The sequence below is a fragment of the Cetorhinus maximus genome, chromosome 15, assembly GCF_964194155.1.
Source record: "Cetorhinus maximus chromosome 15, sCetMax3.hap1.1, whole genome shotgun sequence".
Classification (NCBI taxonomy): domain Eukaryota; kingdom Metazoa; phylum Chordata; class Chondrichthyes; order Lamniformes; family Cetorhinidae; genus Cetorhinus; species Cetorhinus maximus.
In genome coordinates this window covers 69666121-69687430 of record NC_135893.1, presented here as the reverse complement: position 1 = coordinate 69687430, position 21310 = coordinate 69666121, and the positions used below count along the sequence as shown (strand labels likewise).

General features: G+C 47.4%; 1 long non-coding RNA gene across 1 annotated transcript; it reads left to right on the top strand.

Annotated features, from left to right (window-relative positions):
- The first annotated feature begins 489 nt into the window (after nt 1-489).
- Nucleotides 490-19552, top strand: LOC144690780 (uncharacterized). Its single transcript, XR_013578961.1, has 5 exons — nt 490-588; nt 13698-13750; nt 15004-15103; nt 16213-16283; nt 19149-19552. It is a non-coding gene; the product is annotated as an uncharacterized LOC144690780 (long non-coding RNA).
- The last annotated feature ends 1758 nt before the right edge of the window (nt 19553-21310 follow it).

Sequence of the window (21310 nt, the reverse complement as noted above, 5' to 3'; positions counted from 1 at the left end):
AGGCAGCACCTGGATGTACTTCCCATAGTTGGATTGGGTTTCAGACCAGCACAATATATTCTTTTGAACTTGCATTGTAATTGAAGCTGCCCTTGAAGAGGCCAGGAACCATCAGCTTTGGTAATGTTTACTGTCTATGGTCCCACTGCACAAAGGGGTTGGAGTTTATTGTAAAGCTGCTGCCACCAAATTTACAATATCCATGGGTTGTTATATGATTCTCTTCTAGTTGTGAATGTTGCTGGGTTTCCACTGAAACAGTGATTAAAACAATCCACAATCCTGTCACGAATCTCTGATACCTGAACCTTGTTTGAAGGTGTTCAATATTGTTTACACTTTTAAGTGATAATATCTATTTGACACAGGATTGGTGTTTCAATAAGAGAATATTTTAATGTATTTATAGACTGGAAGGTATATTTGATTTAGCTCATACTAACCAATTTGTTTTGTTGTTTATGAGATTGTAACCACTTCAATTCCATTTGCAGGTACAGTGTTTTACCATATGGGTTATTTAGATGGACGGGAGTTCCAGGTCCAAGGCCACTGCCATTCATTGGAACAATATTCCATTACAGAAAGGTTTGTTTGTTTTCTCTTTCTCCACCACGTCAATAACTCCAGTTAGAACGTCGCCTGTTATAAAATTATTCTGCTCCAGCCCTGTTTCTCCCTTTAATTGAGAGCTGAGAGTGACGTCTCTGGAGCTCCTGTTTATATTTGGGTCACGGGAGACTCTGGGCAGAGCAGGGCTGGTGCAGACTGACTGTCTCTTTTCACGCTCTAAATGCTTCATTTAGTGGACCAGCCGAAAGCTGGAGAAACTCTCCCGAAGGACAATCTCACTAAGTGTTTGTAGAGTCTAGTTTGAATTCATACCCCTATAATTGGGAGTGAGAGTGCTCTGAGCATGGTTCATGACCTGCCTGTGCCCAGTCAGATCAAGATGAGGCCAAATTTGTTACAAACACCTCATCTACATGATTGCAGAATCTGGCTGAGTGGATCCCACCCTGCAGTCTTCTTACATGTCAGCATGCTCTACCCTCAGCAGGAGTCTGAACAATGTTGTTCAGAAAGAACATGATGCAGCCAGCCTGCTCTTCTTGAAGGCAGGCTGTCCCTCTAAAGGGGAGGTTTCACCGAAGAACATTGCTGCAATTTAAATGATACCAAAGTGATCATCAAGGCAGGGAGCGGGTTCCAGGGTGACACATGTGGAGAGGATGTGGAAGGAGCGGCACCATGATTCCACAGGGGGCCAGGAGGCCCTGAAGGGCCACTCTCAGAATGGAATGGCAAGGGATGGGCGGGGAGGTCAACTTCGAGTTTTGACCCGAGAACCTGGCAGCAGTGCCACAAAAAGCCTAATAGCCTCACGGGGGTGGTCAATACCAGTGTGTGCACCATCACATGACATTTCCTATAACCATAACAGCCTCTCACACTGCTCAATGCACCACACCCCCTATCACTCACCTAGCAGCACTTTCTCGAATCTGGGATTATGTCTAAAATCCAGATACTCCACCTCACCCTCACACGCCTATCAGTGTTGTCAGCCTCACACCCACCTCTCGCTGCCTCCATACACCTCCATTAATTCAGTTATGGCAAGAACATTATCCAAACACAGTGCAACACAATCGCTGACATTTTGACCTCTCTACTTTTGGGACCAGGTAGCACGTAATAGAAGGAAGGAGAGCAGAACCTGTTGGGGGACAAGGACACCTGTATCTCTGATTGTCCACATCATGGGGCCAGCAGCAACCCCTATGGCATCTGGGGTTGCTGAGCACATTGGAGGATAACCTTGTGTTTCTGTCTTATGTGCTGTCTCAACTTCTAGCTCATCCCCATCCAGCTATCTGCCAGGCCAAGCTGCTGACGGCGTGACCATGGACCTCTTGCTTTATACCCCACTCCCCCTTGTCCCCATGCTTTATCCTAACCCTCCCCCTTCTGAATTCCTGCTTTCAGGCATCCAAGAACTGCCATATGCCCAACCGTAGAAGCCCAAAGAGGTAAAGAGAGAGCAACAGCACAGCACTGATGGAGAAACCCCATCACTTCATCCGACACTCGCAGCCACCAACTTGGATTCTATGTGCATGTAACTTGGAGGTTAGAGGTTTTATATTCATTCATGGGATGTGGGTGTCACTGGCTAGGCCAGCATTTATTGCCCATCCCTAATTGCCCTTCAGAAGGTAGTGGTGAGCGTTCTTGAACTGCTGCAGTCCCTGTGGTGCAGGTACACCCACAGTGCTGTTAGGGAGGGAATTCTAGTATTTTGACCCAGTGACAGTGAAGGAGCAGCGATATATTTTCAAATCAGGATGGTGCGTGGCTTGGCGGGGATCTTCCAGACGATGTGGTTCCCATGTGTCTGCTGTCCTTGTCCTTCTAGATGGTAGTGGTCATGGGTTTGGAAGGTGCTGTCTAAGGAGGCTTGGTAAGTCCTTGCAGTGCATCTTGTAGATGGTACACACTGCTGCCACTGTGCGCCGGTGGTGGAGGGAGTGAATGTTTGTTAATGTGGTGCCAATCAAGCGGGCTGCTTTGTCCTGGATGGTGTCAGAGTGTTGTTGGAGCTGCACTCATCCAGGCAAGTGGAGAGTATCCCATCAAACTCCTGACTTGTGCTTTGTAGATGGTGGACAGGCTTTGGGGAGTCAGGAGATGGGTTACTCGTTGCAGGATTCCTAGCCTCCGACCTGCTCTTGTAGCCACAGTATTTATATGGCTAGTCCAGTTCATGTTTCTGGTCAATGGTAACCCCCAGGATGTTGATAATTGGGGATTCAGTGATGGTAATGCCATTGAATGCCCAATGGTTCGATTCTCTCTTGTTGGAGATGTTGATTGCCTGGTACTTGTGTGGCATGAATGTTACTTGCCACATGTCAGCCCAAGCCTAGATATTGTCCAGGTCTTGCTGCCTTTGGACATGGACTGCTTCAGTATCTGAGGAGTCACGAATGGTGCAGAACATTGTGCAATCATCAGCGAACATCCCCACTTCTGACCTTATGATGGAAGGAAGGACATTGATGAAGCAGCTGAAGATGGTTGGGCCTAGGACACTACCCTGAGGAACTCCTGCAGTAATGTCCTGGAGCTGAGATGACTGACATCTAACAGCCACAAACATCTTCCTTTGTGCTAGGTATGATCCCAACCAGCGGAGAGTTTTCCCCTGATTTCCATTGACTCCAGTTTTGCAGGGGCTCCTTGATCTGCGCTCAAATGCTGCCTTGATGTCAAGGGCAGTCACTGTCACCTCACCTCAGGAGTTCAGCTCTTTTGTCTATGTTTGAACCAAGTCTGTAATGAGATCAGGAGCTGAGTGGCCCTGGCGGAACCCAAACTGGGCGTCAATGAGCAGGTTATTGCTAACCAAGTGCTGCTTGATAGCACTGTTGATGACCCCTTCCATCACTTCACTGATGATCGAGAGTAGATTGATGGGGCAGGTAATTAAGCGGGTTGGATTCATCCTGCTTTTTGCGTACAGGACACACCTGGGCAATTTTCCACATTGCCGGGTAGATGCCAGTGTTGTAGCTGTATTGGAACAGCTTGGCTAGGGGTGCGGCAAGTTCTGGAGCACAAGTCTTCAGTACTATTGTCAGTACCCATAGCCTTTGCAGTGTCCAGTGTCTTTTGCCGTTTCTTGATATCATGTGAAGTGAATTGAGTTGGTTGAATATTGGCATCTGTGATGCTGGGGACCTCTGGAGGAGGCCGAGATGGATCATCCATTTGGCACTTCTGGTTGAAGATTGTTGTAAATGCTTCAACCTTGTCTTTTGCACTGATGTGCTGGGCTCCCCCATCACTCTGGGTGATGGGCAATTGAAGTCCCCCAACCAGAGTACATTCTGTATCCTTGCTACCCTCAGTGCTTTTTCCAAATGGCATTCAACATGGTGGAGAACTCATTCATCAGCTAAGGTGGGGGAGAGTGGGTGTGGTATGTGGTTATCAGCAGGAGGTTTCTTTGCCCATGTTTGACCTGATGCCATGTGACGTCATGGGGTCTGGCAGCAATGTTGAGGACTCCCAGGGCAATTCCCTCCAAACTGTGTATACCACTGTGCCACCACCTCTGCTGGGTCTGTCCTGCTGGTGGGACCAGGACATGCCCAGGGATAGTGATGGTGGTGCCTGGGACATTGTCTATAAGGTCTGATTCAGTGAGTATGACTATGTTGCTTGATGCAATTTTGGTTCTAGACCCCAGATGTTAGTAAGGGAAGACTTTGCAGGGTCAATAGGCTGAGTTTGCTGCTGTCCTTTCTGGTGCCTTGGTCGATACTGGGTGGTCCATCTGGTTCCATTCCTTTTAGGCTTTTTAGCATTGCCGATTTTAGCAGATTGATGCAACTGAGTGACACATTCAAGAGTCAACCTCATTGCTGTGGGTCTGGAGTCACCTGTAGGGCAGATTTCCTTCCCTCAAGGGCATTAGTGAGCCAGGTCAGCTTTTACAACAATCTTTTCATGGTCATTATTAGACTCATAATTACAGATTTTTATTGAATTCAAATTTCACCATGTGCCGTGGTGGGATTCGAACCCAGGGCTCGAGACCATTGGGTCTCTGGATTACTAGTCCAGCGACAACATTACCTCCTGCCTGGATCAGCATATGGGGAGTTACCTGGGGATGAGTGGACTGCAGCTAGGCCAGAGGTAGAAGAAGCCTCCATTAAAGTTCTGTGTTCAACCTCTATACCTGCTTTAAGCTTTGTTTGTATTTGTCAAGAAAGAGATAATACAACAATAATGACCAAATAATCTGATTTGGTAATGTTGGTTGAGGGATGAACATTGCCCAGAACAGCAGGGAGAACTCCCCTATTCTTCTTCAAAATAGTGGAATCTTTTCTGTCCAGCAGCAGAGAGGCCAGACAGGGCCTCAGGTTAGCTTTTCATCTGAAAGACAATGGCCTGAATTTTATCCTTGGCGGGCAGGCATGATCGGCGGGCCCGCGACTGGTCAGGAATTGGGACGCCGCCCGCGATCGGCCCCCGACCACGATTTAATTCTGACCGGCCAATTAAAGCCCGCCCAGCCTGAAACGTGTTTTGCCAATGGTTGGGAAGAGCCGGGCTGGGGCGAGGGTCCAATCGCGACCCAGTGGCCGGTTTAAGCCTGGAAGGCTGCCAGGGAAGAACATATTTGCAGCTTTTTCCAGGTATTTCTGTTTCTGTTTTTATTTTGGATTTCCAGCGTCCACAGTTTTTTGTTTTGATAACATATTTGCAGCGTTCTGAACACCGCAGTTATGGCCTCAAGCGCGGCTGGAGAAGACAGGCGGGAGCACAGGTCGGGTGGGCACTCCCCCCCCCCCCCCCCCCCCCCGTTTGCGGACGAGTGCCTCACGGTCCTGCTAGAGGAGGTGGCTGCCAGAAGGGACAGCCTTGTACCAAGGAACAGAAGGAGGAGGCCACCACACCTAACATAACGGGCTTGGGAGGAGGTGGCAGCACATGTCAGCAGCCATGATGTTGTGCGGCCCACATGGGTCCAGTGCCGCAAGAGGTTTAATGACCAGCTGCGCTCAGGAAGGGCGAGTACCATGTTGGCATGGATCAATGTGGAGAAGCGTTAAGGGCTGGACCCCCGCTCCCCCCCACCCCCCGCCCCCATGGAGCTCAGGGGTGTTGGAGTCTGAGTGCCAACTGTCAATGACACCAGAACCAGCCAAGGGGGTGAGCCCTGGCTGCTTGGACTGAGTGCCTTGCGGCTCGAGGGCCATGACTCGGATCTGCCTGCAAGGTGTTCCTCAGCTGAGGTTAGCCAGGTTGCAATGGTGCTGCAGGTAGAGAGTGGACTAATCAATGCTCCTCTATCCTTTCAGGAGAAGACAACCCATAACCATAATTGAAAGGTCGCAGACCAGCGGAGGCCCCGCTAACCTCCTAATCCTATCCAGATACGAGCAGGACGGCGTGGAGCTGGAGAGGCGCCATGCACCTCAGTCAACCGGCCGCAGGAGGAGCTGGGTGTCAAACAAACGTAAGAGTGCAGTGCACAGAGGTGAGAGTTTTGGATGGTGCAAACATTCTTGTGTAGTCTCTTCATTGATGGAAGCCTCAAATCTGGATTCCCCATTGATCATTGAAAGACGATGGCACCATGATGCAGATCTCCATTGTGTCACCAGGGTGCCTGGCATGCACAATGACAGTGTGATGACTTAAACTAATGACATGTCATTGTTCTCCCTTAGAACTGTACACAATATTCCAGCTGAGGTCTAATGAGTATCTTACATAAATTCAGCATAACCTCCTTGCTCTTGTACTCTATGCCCCTATTAATAAAGCTCAGGATACTATATGCTTTATTAACTGCTCTCTCCACCTGCCCTGCCACCTTCAATGATCTATGCACATATCTTCCCAGGTCTTTCTGCTCCTGCACCCCTTCAAAATTTCACCCCTTATTTTATATTGCCTGTCCAGGTTCTTCCTACCAAAATGCATCACCTCACACTTCTCCGCCATGCGGAGTCCATACAGAGCATGAGCATTGCGTTGACCCTCATGGCCAAGCGCACTGTCTCCTCCATTGAGAGAGTGGCAACTCTCATGGAGAGGCAGCTCCAGGGACAGAATCAGGGGTTCCTGGGGTTGCGCTCGGATCTGCAAGCCCCTCACACAGGCAATGACCTCAGGTGGTCAGTGCCAGTGTAGGAGATGGATGAGGCACCCAGCATCCCAGCTAGGTGCCCGTCCATTAGTGGCGAGAATGGAGGTCCAGAACGACCTCATGTTGGTGCATGAGCTGCTTGTCATCTTTGCGGGCTCCTCTCAGGGTGCTCTGGATGACGGCAGCAGCTCCTCCACCCTACTGCCAGTGACCGTGGCATCTGATGAGGCTGCAATGACTAGGGAGATGCCAGCTGTGGCACTGGCCGCTCCCTCCCAGGCGGGGCCAACACAGGCTCCACTGGCCAGAGACGACCGCCATCAAGGTCATCAAGGCCAACAAGACAGCAGAGTCAGCAGGCTGTCTCTAATGCCGCCGCCTGCGGGGGGATGGGGAAGGGGGGCACCAAGACATAGCACTCGCAAACTTAAGTTTAGGGCACCATGAGCACAAGAGGGGACTGGTCACGGGTGGTCTTCTGTTGTGTAATGTTTTGTTTATGTTTACTTGTCTGGGAATGAAGACCAGAGATTATGTAAATATTTTGGATTGTCAAAATGAGATAAATTTTGTTTTTGTCGTAATGGCCTGAGTATGCTTCACCTTTTTATATTTTTCCTGCAGGATACACCAGTAGGAGAATGCAGGAGATGAGTGGCTCTAAACTTTATTGCACAGGCACTGATTGGACTTTGGGCTCAAATGAAAGAGTCATTTCAGACATCCGGGATGGAGGTGGTAGCCCTGGCATGAGGTGGAAGCAGATCTTTGGCAGTCTGGCAGACCTGCTGAGTTTTTCTAGGTATTTTTGTTTTTGTTCTAGATTTCCAGCATCTGCAGTATTTTTCTTTTATCTTAGCTGAAGGAACGTATGATCAAGGCATCCCCAGTGTCCCTGCCTCCCTGAAGGATACAGAGGTCTGTCCCTATGCCCTCGGCATTCTCCTCACCGTGCTCCTCTTCTGACTCACCACTAGGTTCATCCTTGTGGCCTGTGGAGCTGCATCAAGATCCTCTCCCTCCAGTGGGCCCCCCCTTGCCAGTGCCAGATTGTGGAGAGTGCAGCATGCAACCACGACTAGTGACACTCGCTCTGGGGGGTATTGTAGTGCTCCCCATGAAAGTTCCAGAAGCGCATCTTCAGAAGACCTATGGTTCTCTCTACTACCGCCCTTGTGGAGGCATGGCTCCTATTATAACACTGCTCCACCTCTGTTCTTGTGTGGCAGAGAGGCATCATAAGCCACCTTTTCAACAGATAGCCCTTGTCACCCAGCAGCCATCCATCCACCCGGGCTGGAGCACTGAAGAGCCTCAGCACCTGGGAGTGTCTCAAGATGTACGTGTCATGGGAGCTGCCAGGATGCCTTGCACAGACATGCAGAATCAGCATTCTGTGATCATACACTATCTGGATGTTCATGGAGTAGAATCCCTTCCTGTTGACAAAGGCACCCGGCTCACCCACTGGTACCTTGATAGCCACATGTGAGCAGCTGATGTCACCCTGGACACGGGGGAACCCAGCAATCGCTGCAAAACCTCTGGCTTGCTCAGGCTGGCTGTCCTCATCTGTACGGAAATGAATGAATGTCAGTACCTGCCCGAACAGAGTTTCTGTCACCAGCTTGACGCAACTGTGGACAGCTGATTGGGAGACTCCACATAGATCTCCCACTGACCCATGGAAAGAGCCGGAGGCACAGAAGTTGAGGGCCACTGTGACCTTCAGAGCCACTGGCATGGGGTGTCCACCCACACAGTCAGAGCTGATCTCAGGCCTAATCATCTGGCAAATGGAGGTCACGGTTTGCATGGAGAGGCGGAGCCTCCTTTGGCCTTGCACCTCGGACATATTGAGGTGGCTGCATCGCCACCTGTAGACCCTGACAGCAGGATAATGGTGTCTTCTGTGACCTCTTCTGCCTTGGACTTCCTGTTGGCCCTGCACCCCTTGTGCCTGTGCCTCTCCTCCCACATGTCGCTTCCCTGGAAGCTACACTGGGACACCTGGCCTCCTCCCTTCTGCTCCTCTCTTCCTCAGAGGAGGAGGTGCCTCCAGCGGAGAGCACAATCCCCATTACCAGGGTAACGGAAGGCTGTTTGATACCTGGAAGGGTCCTCATGGCCCGAATCCTCCGAGGGCCTTGGAGACACAAATGAGTCCTGAAATGAAGCCTAGAAATGCTAAGAATGAAGCTCTAACAGAGATGAAGCTGTCAAGTTCAAATAAGCAACCAGCAACAAACTATCTCCTAAACTCTTCACTACTCACAATGGCAATGCTGCTGACCCTTTTTATCCCACCCTTGGGTGAAGTTTTGCAAAATGTGAGCTGCCCACCTGTCCGTTTTGCACGTGCAATGAGCACGAAATCACACGGGCAACGTAAAATCGGGTTCAATTGGGCTTTTAATGGCCTTAAGCGGCCTCTTAATTGATGGCGGGTGCAGCACCAACACCTGCGTGCGGCCGCTGACCTGAAGATTGCACGTGTGCGGGACGACGCCAGGACTCTTGCCCGATGTCCTCTTGCATTATTTTATGCCCAATCAGGTCAGGCCTGTGCCCGCTCACGAGGCTTAAAATTCTGCCCAATATTTACTCAGTCAGGTAATACCTCCATTCAATCACCGGAAGCGGTCAAAGGGATGGGGCACAGCTCTGTGAAGGATGGGCAAGGTCCATACCTGTGATCTTGTACGTGGTTTGGGGAGAGCCTGGAGAGGGTAGTAAGGTAGCTCAGGTAGGAATGGGATCAGTTTTGTGTTTATGGTGCCCCCCCACCCCCGTTCTCTGCTGGTTTGAGTTGTTTCCACTTGCCACTGGAGAATACAGTTGGAGAAACTGTACCGTTTTGGCCATAAATGGAATTGGAGTCTGCCTTCAAGTTGCTTCCAGTTAGGTGGAACAAAAGGTGGCTAATTGAGAAGACTACCACACAGTCAGAGCTGATCTCAGGCCCGATCATCTGACAAATGGAGGTCACTGTCTCCCTGGAGAGGCGGAGCTTCCTTCGGCATTGCACCTCGGATTTATGGAGGTGGCTGCATCGCTGCCTGTAAACCCTGACAGCAGGATAATGGCGTCTTCTGTGACCCCTTCCGCCTTGGACTTCCTGTTGGCCCTGCACCCCTTGTGCCTGCGCCTTTCCTCCCACATGTCGCTTCCCTGGAAGCTGCATTGGGACATCTGGCCTCCTCTCCCTTCTGCCCCCCTCTTCCTCAGAGGAGGAGATGTCTCCAGCAGAGACCACAGTCCCCATTACTTGGGTGCATCATCCTTGTTGTGTGCTGGCTGTGTCAGCGAGTCCTTCTACCAGGTGTCTAATGACAATTTAATTTACATAGAATCTATTGCAGGAATTTTGCATGCAAGAGAAAGGCCTGGAAGCCTGTAGACATAGCTACTGAGAAGCTGAGTAGAATTTCAATATTGTACAGAACAGTCCAGCAGGATTTTAGATAAAAGAGCATATATGCAAAGGGCCTGGGCACAAGGGCAATTGTTGAAACTCATTAACGGTTACAAAAGATTGCCTTCAAAGCTCAAAGGAGCTGTGAGAGCTCTTGGAATTACTTGAATGGTTGTTCTTCGAGATAGAAATGGGAAAGAACAGGTCAAAGAGCAGGGTGTGACTTGTGATTCTGTAAGTGGTAAAGTGCCTAGTGCCTCACCTCTCCAGTCCTTCCCCACACCACTCCTTCGATGGTGTGTGGGCCTGGCCCTTCCAAACCCCCTCCAGCCACTACGCTTGGAGCAGGATTTTCCGCTTTGTTTGTGGGCACGTGCCCAGCACATTTGAGCTTGAATAAGCGCGCGATGACATCAGGCTAGCATCCCGACATCTTCGTGCACTCACGCGATATTTTGGTCGGTGAGCGAATGAAAGAGCCGACAGCGCGCCGGCCGACAAATAAGAGGCCTATTAAGGTCACTAAAGTATCAGTTAACAGGGATTTTTCGCTGCCCGCCCAACCTTACAGCTGGTGGGCAGGCAAATCGGCCGGGCCTTTGTATTTTTCAGGAAACCTCATCCAAGTGCGTAAAGCAAGTGAGGTTTCCGTAATTAAATTTTTTAAAAAAATTTATGCACAGAATTTTTATAATGTCCACGCACAGGTGACTCATTCTGATGCCTGGGCATTTTTTCTGGGTTTTAAATTCTGTCTTTATTGATTTTAAATTTGTCAGCTCCCTGAGGCAGCCGTTAATTGGCCAACCAGCGTGAAATCGTGGTCGGGAGCCAATCGCGGGCGGCAACCCGTTCCCTCGCCACTCCTGGGCCCGCTGATCCCGGACAGCTACTGACCCAAAAATTCTACCCTTGGTGTTAATACGAAGTCCCACCACATTGCCATCCCCTGTGAAAAATTCTTTCAGTCCCATCTGATCAATACAATGTGGCAGCTTTCCAACAATTTATTGAGGACTGTCTGGGTATCAGATTGTGTGACTGTGTCTCTGTATCCTCTCTTTATTTTCACTGCGACCTGGCCTGGGACTCTGTGTTGACAGATCCTGCCATTACCCGATTCGCTGGACATGGGGCCTTGGGAGTGGAATCTGTAATTCTGGTTTTGTCTCCAATTGACCATGTAATGTTGGTGCTTTGACAACATGAGGTGCAATTCCAGTGTTGGAAACAATCACTCCCGAATCAGTCCTTCCTCGACAATGATAGAGTGAGAGCCCTGAGACTGGGAGTGAACTGGGCGCACACACACACACACAGACACACATACACCCTCTCTCTCTCTCACACACACACTCTCTCACACACACACACATACACACACACACTCTCTCTCACACACACACACACACTCTCTCTCTCTCTCTCACACACACATACTCTCTCTCTCTCACACACACATACACACTCTCTCTCACACACACACTCTCTCTCACACACACACACACACTCTCTCACACACGCACTCACACACACACTCTCTCTCGCACACAGATGCACTCTCACACACACACACACACACTCTCTCTCTCACACACAAACACTCTCACACATACAGACACACACACACAAACATACTGTTCGGAGTGGGCACCCACACACACCCTGCCCTTCTCCCTCTTTCCCCTCTCCAAAAACCTATCCACACCAACTGGGGAGAGGAGGAAAACCCAGGTTGAAAGCCAACCTGCTTCTCACCCCCACTTTCATATGAATTCTGCCAAGGCCAGCGTAGGGTCTGTACCACCAGGGGCGAACACAAGCTGGGCATTTATAATTATGGTTAGTTTCAATTTAAGATGAGAAAACATTTATCACTCAATGCAACATGTAATTTTTCTGTTAACATTGTTGGTGCTAATTTACTGGAAGATTTTGCCATTTTTAAAATTGGAAGTGAAACCAAGAGTTATGCACCTATAGATTAGGCCACTGTTAGCTCAAGATATTCTCATTTGTACAAAGGATTGTTGTTTATGATGCTAATGAAACTCAAGTTTTCTGAATGTTGTTGTCCGGATATTGCATAAGTACTGGTTGAAAGAAGCTGGTTGCATAATATGAATGACCAAGTTGTGTGGAATTTTCTTACAAAGCCCTGGCTGTGAAGTCTATCCTACTGAAACATGGCTTTCTAAATTGAGGCATAGATTACAAAACACAAGAAGTTTTGCCAGACCTATATAAAACAGTTCAACACCGCCTAATTCTGGGCACCTAAAGGATGTGAGGGGGAGGATTAAAGGTGTGGGGTGGGGTGGAATTAGGGGCCTGGAAGCTGGCAAAGCACCAGGGCCCATGATTTCTCTCCCTGGCACTGACAACGGGAGGAGAGGGTCTAAGGGAGGGCCATAAAGGAGGAAGTGCCCCTCTCCTGCTGGTAGCTCAAGAATTGAGACGTTCAGGCTTTAAACTTAGCTCTGGCTTCCGCCCACAGCAGGAAAGATTGCGGCGGGAAAAGGCCCTGAAGTGGCCAAAGGGCAGGGGAACTGCCTGCTGCAGTCCCTGCCACCTGTAAAATTGCAGTGAGGTCGGGGGTAGCGTGCAGGCGCTAGGAACAGTGTCCATGACATTACACCCAATTTCATGCCCCCACTCATCCCCCATCCTGCACCTGGGGGAAGCATAAAATTATGCCTGGTAACTCTGTTTCTCTCTCCATAAATGCTGGCTGACCTGCTGAATATTAGCAACATTTTCTGCTTCTATTTCAGATTTCCAGCATCCACACTATTTTGCTTTTGTATTAGTATTTATGTTCCTTGTCTTCAGAACAATACAAGCTGGTAGATTTTCTTTTGTAGGGCAGGGTTTTTCCCTGCGAGTTTCTGGACTAGAAAGTCTGGGTCAAATAAGGGCACTGTATGGGGAGCAGCCGCCCAGCAGCGATTTCCTCGGAATTGGCCAATTAGTGGCCAGAGTGCGGACTCACCAGCCAATTAAGAGCAGGGGGTTGGTTCTGGAAGCTCAGAGTCAATAGGAGACTCTCCAGCATTGAAGAAGCAGCAGGCTGCCTTTCAGGTAAGGAAGAGAGAGGGTGCCTCCATTTTGAGGTGCCCTCTCTCCAACTTTTTATCATTTTTAAATTAAAAAATAGATTCATCAGCCAGGCCACTACTGTTGAGATGGTGGCCAGTCGGTGCAGTTGAAGCCAGGCAGTCACCGAGGGCCTCAAAGGCTGCCTAGAATACTAGCCCCCCAAAGTGCTGCTGGGAGGGCACCTCTGGGCAAATACACTGTTCCCTGACGACTCTAGTCAACCTCTGAAAAGAAGCCTACATGGGCTGTTAAACAAGCAAATAAACAGCCACTTCCACTTGTGGACAGGTTGATCTGCTCCCCCCACCCCCATTTTGGGAAAATGGCATGGGGGTAGGATGTTGCTAGGGGACCATCGCACTGGCCAGATGTCATGAAATTTTGCACCTGCCCGCCTCCATGCTCACTCCCAAAATTCAGCCCCTAGTATCCACACACAGAAAGTAATTATTGTTCTACCTTTCTGTGTTATGTGAACACTTTTGCTGATGATGTTTTCTTCCTGGCCAGGGTATGTTTGGGTTCGATACAGAATGCTACAAGAAGTATGGAAAGCTGTGGGGGTGAGTGCATTTAATCAGCCAGGAATATGAAGGTGTGGATTTTTATCCACTTTACTGGAATAAAATGCATTTTTAATGTGAAATGTAATTCAAGATGTGATGTACAGATGATAAACATAGTTTAAAGACACAGATCATTCCCAGCAGTGTTGATACTGATGCAATTATTACATTTCTAAGGATGCTATCTTTACATTGAGGAACACTGTTGGCTTGATTACCTTCACTTTTTATCATTGTACTCAAAAGGATGCACATTTCTATTGAGTTCTGCAGTTTTCGGTGAGGGGTATTCAACTTTAATACATTTGGTTCTTTTGCAGACATTCAAACTGAGAAATTGTCTCCAATGGTGCAATCACACTGAGCTTGAAATTCACCCTGTTTGGGCTTAGACACAGGTGGAGTGCTTCTCCATTCAATTAACTGGAATAATGGGATGAAGCCTCAATCCTCTGGGAATCGATGCATTTTCACTGTTGTGTCTGGGAGAACTTCCTGGTCTACCTCAGGAATTCCATCCATTGAAAACCGGCAAGAGTTTGGAGGAGGCCCCAGGAAACGTCCCAGTAGTTTCACAAAATTAATTGATCTGGAGGTGATTTCTGTCAGGCTGAGAACTTTTAAATTCTCATTTCTCTTTGGTCCAGGAGGGGCTTCGGGAGTAGCAGGTGGTAGGTGGGGACAATTAATTCACTCTTCAGGAGGGATGGGTGATATGGTGAAAGGTCTTGAGAATGCTGCTGCATACCTCCATTGATTTTACATACTTTTTATTTATGACCCTTTTTCTGTTGGGTTTCCTAGTCTTGAACTATTTCAGTGCTCTCTTGGCCACCTCTTACAGCCTTCAACTCTTCATCCCCTCACCACCCCTCCATGCTATCTCCTTTTCCCCCTACCTGATTTCCACTGTGGACAAGTGCCACAGCCTTACCTACCTGACTGGTAGACAGCCTATGAAATAGGCTTGCTTTCAAAAGGGAAAACTGGTGACGAAAACTGCAGGACATCTGTGAAATCTGTGCTGTCCAGAACTTTATCTCCCAGTAAATATTGGCACTTGGGTTTCTCTGGCCTGTTCCTAGTTGCAAGGAAACGTCTACATGTCGGTGAGATCACTATAATGATGGAGACCTGGGTGTCCAGACCACCCAAAGTTGTGGCAATAAGTCACTCTTTTACAGCAGTCAGATTTCACACTTTATCTATGACCCAGGTTCACGTTCTAACACTTCTGTCTTTTCCTTTAGCATTTATGATGGGCATCTGCCCATTGTCTCCATCAAGGACCCTGACCTGATTAAAGTCATCTTCATAAAAGAGTTTTACACTTTGTTCACCAACAGGCCGGTAAGTATTGACCTACACTGAGGGTTATTTGCTTTTTATTAGTTCTTCTTGCTACTGCAATAAGCCCTTGTTTTCTTTATCTGAATGTTTGTTTCAACTTGCTTTGGTGGTTCAGCTGGAATGTAATTTGATTTCTGTGTTTCCTCCACCTGATCTGATCTCATAATATGCAGGGCAAAGGTCAGGCTTACTAAGGTGTTGAGGGAAAAGAGTATGTTTGATAGGGGAGATCGAATGGACAGACACTCTGGTTAGTCTCCTATCTCTAGCTCTATCTCACTGGGTTCAATTAAATTCTCATTGGTTACCTCTCCCATTTTGATCTTTGGAGATTTGGACTGAGCCATGTTGTTGAGGTAGAATAGAAGGTGTATCTCACCCAAGCTCTATCTGGCTTGTTGCCTGGAATTTGCACCCCTCACCTTGGAGAGTGAAATGTGTAATTGTCTTGAATTCTGACAGGATTTCCACATCCTAATTTGTGATGCACAGGAGAGGGATTTATCAGCAGTAAACAAAAAAGGTACAATATCCTTTATGATCTGCAAAGAACTCTGATCCCTGAAATTTTTTGAGTTCTGGGCTAGACAGTTCCTTTTTCAAGAGGGGAAACAGAGTGAAATATCCGTTTATTATTTCCAATCCACTGGAAGCTGTGGGCATGTCTGGGTTTGAAATGTCTAATTTCATTAACAGTAATGAAAAAATATCACCAGTGAGAAATTAGAAATTCTCTGACGTGAAACAAGTTGATGCCTTTGGGAACGCCGTCAATGATTTATTTTTATTGTGGAGATTAGGGGGATGTGTGCAACTCAGTGCATAATTTATATTCATACCCTGCATAATGTATTATAATGACAATCTATTGAAATGGAATGGTTTTGTTTGTGAATATATCACATTACATCCATGCTTTGCCAGCAAAGGTAACCCAATGAACAAGTCCTGGCAAAAGTTTAGTAGCTGCATGTGGTGTACAATCGCCTCCCTCATTATTGCACTAACTCTCCTCTTTGCTTTGGTAAAGTTGACTAGAGCAGAGTAAATAAATTATTAAACATTCATACATTATCTGCAAAACTGTAAACAATGTCCTCTTTGTGCAGGAACTGTCCAGACAAAAGCGGGGTGTTGAAGGGGTGATTAAGCATTAAAATGAAAACTGCGTATTTAACAGGTATTCATTTAGGAACAATTGATTTATACAGCACGAAACTCGAACCCCACAGTGGGAGGATGTCACAGCTCACTATTTGCACCTGACCTCTTACACAACCAGTTACTCACTCTGTTAACCTCTTAGAAACACAAAACATTTACAGTGCAGAAGGAGGCCGTCAGCCCATTGTGTCTTTGCCAGCCAAAAAAGTATAATCTAGCCTCATCCCACATTCCAACTCTATTTTTAAATACAAGGGTTTCTGCCTCGACCATCCTATCAAGCAGTGAGTTCCAGACCCCGAACACCCCCTGAGTGAAAACATTTCAGCTCCACTCCCATCCTTCTGCAAATTACTTTAAATCTAAGCCACCTGGTTATTGGCTTCCCTGCTAAAGAAATAGGTCCTCCCTATCCACTATATCCAGGCCATCGCTGGGCTGTCGCAAAGTTAAACGCTGCCGATGATCGGGCCAATTGACGGCCAGCCAGTGTGAAACGCGCACTGCAGCGTTCAGCGCTGCCAGGGTGGGGGCAGGTGGAGGGCGAGCGCGGGAGTTTGCGCATGTGCATGGGTGCGTGCAATGAAAGCTATCTGAGGCACAGATCTGTCCCAGAGAGCTGAAGATTTAAAAACTCAATGTCACATGAGCAGGGACATGTTATGAATGAAGTTTTAAAAATTTTATTTAATTTTCAATTACTGTTGGAAACCTCATCCTGCCCATGGACGAGGTTTCCTAAAAAATCCAAAGGCTGCTTGGCCTTTTTGCCTGCCCGCTAACCATAAGGTTAGACAGGCGGCACAAAATTTCATTCAATTGTTACTTTAAAGGCCTTAATAGGTCTGTTAATTGTTGGCGGGTGCACTGCCGACTCCCATGCGTGCCTGCCGACCAAAATATTGTGCAAGTGCGCGATGACATTGGGACACTTGCCCAATGTCATCGCGCATCATTTTGTAGTCGAGCGGGTTGAGTGAGTGCCCGCCCACTCAGCGCAAAATCCTGCCCTAAGTTGCCCCACAGCTTATTATGCAGAATCAGGTTTCATGGGATTGGGGATAATATATTAGCATGGATTGAGGATTGGTTAAGGGACAGAAAACAAAGAGCAAGAATAAATGGGACATGTTTGGGTTAGCAGGCTATATCACATGGTGTACCACAAGGACCAGTACTTGGACCTCAGCTATATACAGTCTATATTAATGACTTAGATGAGGGGACTGAGTGTTTAGTATCCATGTTTTCTGCCGATACAAAGTTAGGTGGGAAAGTAAGTGGAGAGGAAGATGCAGAGTGGCTGCAGTCAGATACATACAGGTGGGGTGAGTGGTAAGAACATGGCAGGTGGCATCTAAGTGTGTAGTTATCCCATTGACTCCTACAGCTACCTCAACTGCACTTCTTCACAACTCACAACTGCCTGTGAGCAGTCCATTCTATTCTTCCAGTTTCTTCGTCTCTATCACATCTGTTCTGATGCTGCATCTTCCATACCAGCACTTCTGATATGTCTTCCTTTTATCGCAATGAAAGATTCTTCTGCAACATTTTTTACAGGGCCCTGGAACATGTCTGTCACATTTCCCATACTACTGCTCTGACCCCTTCCTCTCCCTCCTAGAACCATGATAGGGTTCCCCTTGTCCTCATCTTCCACCTCATCAGCCTTCGCATTCAACAGATCACCCTCTGCCATTTCCATCACCTCCAGTATGATGCCACCCTCAAAAATATCTTCCCCTCCCCTCCCCTTTCAGCGTTCCCCCCGCAACATCCAGGTCCATTCCCCAATTACCCCAAACACCTCCTCTCATTCCTATGGCACATTTCCATGCAAGCGGAGGAGATGCAATACTAACGCTTTTACCTCCTCTCTCCTCACCATCCAACATCTCAAACATTCCTCCCAGGTGAAGCAATGATTTCCATGTAATTCTTGTCGGGCGGGCTTGGTGGGGGTGGTCGGGAAGCTGACCACCGCCCGCGGTTGAGGCCAGAAGGTGATTTCAAGCGGGCGGGCCAATTAAGACCCGCCCAGCGTGAGATGCGAGCGGCAGTGCTCAGTGCTGCCTGTGCGGGCAGGGGGAGGAGGACGAGAGGGGTGAGCACCAGCTTTGCACATGCTCACGAGTGCACGCTTGATAGCCTTCTTGAGGCACAGAGCTGCCTCAGGGAGATGAAGAGTTCAGAAAAAAATAATAAAGAAATTAAAAATGTTCTAAAACATGACCCCTCATGTGACTCTGTCACATGAGCAGGGCCATGTTATTAATTAAATTTAAAATTTTGTATTTTATTTTTATTGCTTTAGGAAACCTCATCCCATTGCCGGTGCTGATGTGGACGTAAAAGTGCGCTCCTGCTCCCTTTGGCTCTACATTAACGCAGGTTGCCACATAGAAAAGTACCTTGTTTTTTTTGCCAGTTTCCCAGCAGTCCACATGGGAATCTCTGGTTAGTCTACCTAAGGAACCAAGAACTGAGTCCCAGTGCATGTGAATCAGGACTTGAAAATTTCCGGAATTAATCCCGAAACAGGGATTAGGTCCCTTCCAATGCATGTAAAGCCTATTTTAGGGGCCACCAGGAAGGCAAGAGGATCTCCTTACCCAATATGGCATCGGCGCACTTCGGAGCCTCTTGAGGTGTGGGAAGTAGCACTGAGATCTTGCAACATTTTGCTCTTTCCTCTGCCCCCAAAAATGGCTCAGTTTGATCCTATTATTCCCCCTCCCCCCACACTAACCTGCCCCATGTTGCCTGAGCCCACTCTGTGCAGTTTTAGCAGAAATTGTTTTATGTACTAATATGGCATTGAACCTGAAATATAACTTTTAAAAAAAGTAGAAGTCAAGTCTTCATAATTTTTCTGTAGGACCTTGGCCTGGATGGCCCATTGGCTCAGTCCATCCTGACGGTTGATGATGGCCATTGGAAGAGAATTCGAAGTGTGCTTTCACCAAGCTTCACCAGCGGGAGACTATAAGAGGTAATGGAGCCCCATCCCACTCCCCAATAGATCAACTCCTTTGTCTGTGCTTGGACCTGTGATGTGTAAGACAAGTTCATCTTCTTATGAAGGTGAGCATGTAGGTGCTGATACATTTGGCGAAACTATAATATAACTCAAAACACAAAGGAAATAAGACTTTGAAATGCAACATGTTAACATGTACAAGCTCCCAGACTCCATCTTGCCTTCACTTGAGTGTGCTCAGTTCCACTGTGAGAAGGTCCCGATAATCCATGCTTTAGGTTTTTCCTGTACACATTAATAAAACACCCTTATTCCTAACTAATTTTGTTTCTTTGAAAAGTCTCCCTTCAACTGTGATCTTTCTCTTGGACTAATAGCCATCTGTTCTACTACCTCATTGGAGGTAACACAGTACCTGACTCTCCAGACATCTATAAAACATAAAGTAACATGAATGCCTTCTGCTGAAAATGCTGCAAACACAGGTTTGACTCAACACTTTTTCAATTGCCTCCACTTAGCACATGATGGTAGCTCTGCAAGTTTGAGCAGTTTAAAAATGCAGAAAAGGCTAACAAAACAAACCCTGGAATATAACATTTCTTGCATTGTATAAACATTCCATTGAAGCCAACACAAATGATAGTGGATGAGATGTCTGCACTGGCCAGCAATGGACAAAGGCAGAGCTATTCAGCTAATGAGGCCCCGCCTGGTTAAACCATTGTGTTTTGAGCAAGTAACCATAGAACCATTTGCACAACGTTGGAGATGAGGGGTTTAACTCAATTACAGACAGCTGGTCTGGGTGGTTTGATGTATCAGAAGGGAAACTAGGTTTGAAATGCTAAATACGTAAACGTGGCTGAAGTTTTAGAATGTGAGGTGTGAAGAACATTTGCATTTTTAGATAAACCAGAGTAGTGAATTTCAAAGAGATGGTAAGGTGTTACACTTAGCCATAAGAGACTGAGCCAAACAGTGTGTTTATTTTTCCCAAAGATTACTGCTAATATGAGTGCTATGAAAGATTTATATTATGGAAAAAGTAAAGTTGCAGAGACATATTGGAACAATGGGATTTACATTAAATTGGGAGGACAATGTATAAAGGAGATGAGGTTATGTGTAAGGGGGAAGGGATGCTAAGATCTAACAAGTGTGAAAAGCCTCCAGCCTCTATGTACCAAGCTGCTGTCTCCAGAAACCGAAACTAAGAGAATTCATTTTAAATATCACTGTCCAGGGTATTGTGTGCTTTGCCTGGGTCTGTTGAAATGTATGTTGTTTTACTGTTGCCTTAACAGGGATTTAACTGGGAGCTAGATTAATTAGGGGAATTGAGGCCATTGACAGGATCATTAAAACAATTAAAGGACCTGCCCGTCCAGCCTTAAGGTTGGCGGGCAGGCCAGGAGCCCCAGCGGCAAATAGAGAAAACATGAAACCTCATCCACCGTCGGGATGAGGTTTCATGTAGGGATTTTAAAAGTTTAATAAAGTTTTAGTGTAAATTATGAACATGTTCCATCTCATGTGACATTGTCACAAGAGGGGGACATGGTAAGGATTTTTTTTTCTCTATTTTTAATGTTTTTAGAACTATCAGCGATCTCCCTGAGGCAGCACTTAGCCTCAGGGAGATGTGTGCTCTTTCCCCCCAGCCTGCACAGGAAGCGCATAGCGCTTCCCGGCGGACATCACGCTGTGTGGGCCTTAATTGGCCCGCCCACGTAAAATGGCAGTGCGGCCCGCTTCTCTGGCGGGGATCGGCTCCCCGTCCGCCAGAGGTTGGATTGGGCCCGCCCACCCGGAAGGCAGAAAATTCTGCCCCATGTGATCTTATCTTATGTATTAATCTTTTGTGCGGCACCTTATCAAAGGCCTTCTGGAAGTCCAGATATACTACATCTACAGGATCCCCATTATCTACTTAGCTTGTCACATCTTCAAAGAACTCTAGCAAATTAGTCAAACACAATTTACTCTTCATAAAACTATGCTGACTCTGATGGATTGCATTTTGACTTTCCAAATGCCCCATTACTACTTCCTTAATA